Genomic DNA, 3,769 nt, shown 5'->3' on the forward strand with positions numbered 1-3,769 from the left:
TAGCGGTAGCGCGGTTCGATATAGGTCGCTACTACTATGTGTAGCCTATCGGCTAAGCCGTGGGAATTTTAGTAGTAACGTGTTTAGAAAAAGACACGCTACTGCTAAAACTTTATCTACAGCGCGGTTTGCATAGGCGCGCTACTGCTACTTAGCACCAGCGTGCTTCTTTGACCTGCGCTACTGCTAAAGTTCTGTGTATAAGGTTTTCCCTAGTAGTGATATTTTGTCCTACCCTCCCGTGGCAGTGCGGTCCTTACGGAAACTAAGGGATATTAAGGCCTCCTTTTAATAGAGAACCGGAACAAAGCATTAACACATAGTGAATAAATGAACTCCTCAAACTACGGTCATCACCAGTAAGTATCCCGATTATTGTCACTTCAGGGTTAACAGATCATAACACATAATAGGTGACTATAGACTTGCAAGATAGGATCAAGAACACTCATATATTGATGAAAACAAAATAGGTTCAGATCTGAAATCATGGCACTCACGCCCTAGTGACAAGCATTGAGCATAGCAAAGTCATAGCAACATCAAGCTCAGAACATAGTGGACACTAGGGATCAAACCTAACAAAACTAACTCGATTACATGATAGATCCCATCCAACCCATCACCGTCCAGCAAGCCTACGATGGAATTACTCACGCACGGTGGTGAGCATCATGAAATTAGTGATGGAGGATGGTTGATGATGACGATGGCGATGGATTCCCCTCTCCGGAGCCCCGAACGGACTCCAGATCAGCCATCCCGACAGGTTTTAGGGCTTGGCGACGGCTCCGTATCGTAAAACGTGATGATTTCTTCTCTTTGATTTTTTTTCTCCTCGGAACTCAATATATGGAGTTGGAGTTGGAGTCGGAGAGGCAACAGGGGGCCCACGAGGTAGGGGGCGCGCCCCCACCCTCGTGGGCAGGTGGTGGGCCCCCTGGCCTTCATCTTTTGCAGGTATTTTTCTTATTTTCTGAAAAGTGGTTCCGTGAAGTTTTAGGTCATTCCGAGAATGTTTGCTCCTGCACATAAATAACACCATGGTAATTCTGCTAAAAAGATCATCAGTCCGGGTTAGTTCCATTCGAATCATGCAAGTTAGAGTCCAAAACAAGGGCAAAAGTGTTTGGAAAAGTAGATACGACGGAGACGTATCAGCTGTTCGGGTAGGCCAGTAGGCTTTGTGTGACAGCATGTTGTTTCTCGACATCCTTGAAATGGACACTATTTTTGCATGACCTTATATGACGTATTCAAGCCACCATGCCAAGTTGGTCGGTTTTAGACAAATTTTGCGTTTTCTGCATTTTCCTTGGTAAGAAAAGATTGATAAATGGCTGGATGCATACCGTGTCGAAAATTATTCAAACTTGACATGGATGCCTACCATGGTCATGCCCACCTACTTGCGAAGTTGGGGGGTCATTTAAAAAAGTGCAAAAGTAGAGCATGTTCAACCGAGGGTATCCGGGTGGGCCACAAGGCCATAAGACTCAGTGTGAGACCATGTTGTGTTCCACATTCTTTAAGCCCTAAGTTTTGCCATGGACTTGTATAACCAATTTAAGGAACCATGCCAAGTTGTTTTAGTTTTCGATAAATTTTACATTTTATGGAGTTCTCTCTGTCAAGAAAGGCCGATAAATGGTTGTGCGTGTCACAACTTGCATACAATGTCAAAATTATTCAAACCTAACATGGATGCCTACCATGGGCATGCCGACCTCCTTGCAAAAGTTGGGGTCATTTAAAAAGGGCCAAAAGTAGGCCATGTTCAACGGAGAGTGTTCGAGTAGGCCACGAGACTCCGTGTAAGAGCATATTGTTTCTCGCCAATCTTAAAATGGTTCAATTTTTTTATCATGACCTAGTATGACCAATTCAAGGCGCCATGTCAAGTTGTTTTTGTTTTTTACAAATTTTGCATTGTGTGGAGTTTTCTCAGTCAAAAAAGTGATAAATGGGTCGACGTGTCGCAACTTGCATATGGTGTAGGAAATCAATCAAACCTAGCTTGTATCCTTATCATGGGCATGCCCACCTGGTTGCAAAATTTGTGGTCATTTCAAGTATGTCCAAACATAGACCATGTTGAACAGAGAGTGTTCGGGTAGGCTAGGAGGCCCAGTCTAAGAGCACGTTGTTTCTCGACATCCTTGAATGGACCCATTTTTTTCCATGACCTTATCTAACGAATTGAAGATACTCCTGACAATAGTGCCACTCAGGACGACGCCAACAACCAGAAAGCTGGCAATGACAACAACAACGACGATATGATCAACGAGACAAAGATGACCCTGAGGATAGCAACAACATGCGAGAGACCGAGGAAGATAGAAGGCTCAGGCCGGATGAATACGATCTCTTTGAGGAACCCCTTGAGGTACCTCTGCTCGAAATATTCCATGGAAGATTGGCCAGCATGGACAAAAGCATCAAGCAAAAGTCCTAGTGGCTTAAATCTGAACATGATGAACTTAATGAAGGATAGGTTAGGCGCCTCAGGGATGAGAAGGAACTTGACGACAATCTTGGGAAGGCCAGGGCTAATCAGTTCTACCCTCGAAGGATCCCGCTTCCTGTGATGCCCCTGATTCAATCGTACACTAATAATACATGCAAATGTGTACGATCAAGATCAGGGACTCACGGGAAGATATCACAACACAACTCTAGAAATAAAAATAAGTCATACAAACATCATATTACAAGCCAGGGGCCTCGAGGGCTCGAATACAAGAGCTCGATCATAGACGAGTCAGCGGAAGCAATAATATCTAAGTACAAACATAAGTTAAACAAGTTTTCCTTAAGAAGGCTAGCACAAACTGTGATACAGATCGAAAAAGGTGCAGGCCTCCTGCCTGGGATCCTCCTAAACTACTCCAGGTCAGTGTCAGCGGGCTGCACGTAGTAGTAGGCACCTCCTGAGTAGTAGTAGTCATCGTCGACGGTGGCGTCTGGCTCTTGGGCTCCAACGTCTGGTCGCAACGATCGAGTATAGAAAGGGGGGAAAGTGGGAGCAAAGCAACCGTGAGTACTGATCCAAAGTACTCGCAAGCAAGGAGCTACACTACATATGTATGCATTGGTATCAAAAGGAATAAGGGTATCATATGTGGACTAAACTGCAGGATGCCAGAATAAGAGGGGGATAGCTAGACCTATCGAAGACTATGCTTCTGGTAACCTCCATCTTGCAGCAGGAGAAGAGAGTAGATGGTAAGTTCACCAAGTAGCATCGCATAGCATAAACCTAACCGATGATCCTCCCCTCGTCGCCCTATGAGAGAGCGACCACCGGTTGTATCTGGCACTTGGAAGGGTGCGTTTTATTAAGTATCCAGTTCTAGTTGTCATAAGGTCAAGGTACAACTCCAAGTCGTCCTGTTACCGAAGATCACGACTATTCGAATAGATTAACTTCCCTGCAGAGGTGCACCACATAACCCAACACACTCGATCCCATTTGGCCAGACACACTTTCCTGGGTCATGCCTGGCCTCGGAAGATCAACACGTCGCAGCCCTACCTAGGCACAACAAAGAGGTCAGCACGCCGGTCTAAATCCTATGGCGCAGGGGTCTGGGCCCATCGCCCATTGCACACCTGCAGGTTGCGTATGCGGCCGGTGAGCAGACCTAGCCTCCCTTAAACAAGAGTAGGCGTTCCAGTCCAACCCGGTGTGCGCCGCTCAGTCGCTGACGTCACGAAGGCTTCGGCTGATACCACGACGTCGAGTGCCCATAACTGTCCCCGAGTA

This window comes from Triticum urartu, chromosome 7A, assembly GCF_056163025.1.
Source record: "Triticum urartu cultivar PI428250 chromosome 7A, HENAU_Tu73, whole genome shotgun sequence".
NCBI lineage: Eukaryota > Viridiplantae > Streptophyta > Magnoliopsida > Poales > Poaceae > Triticum > Triticum urartu.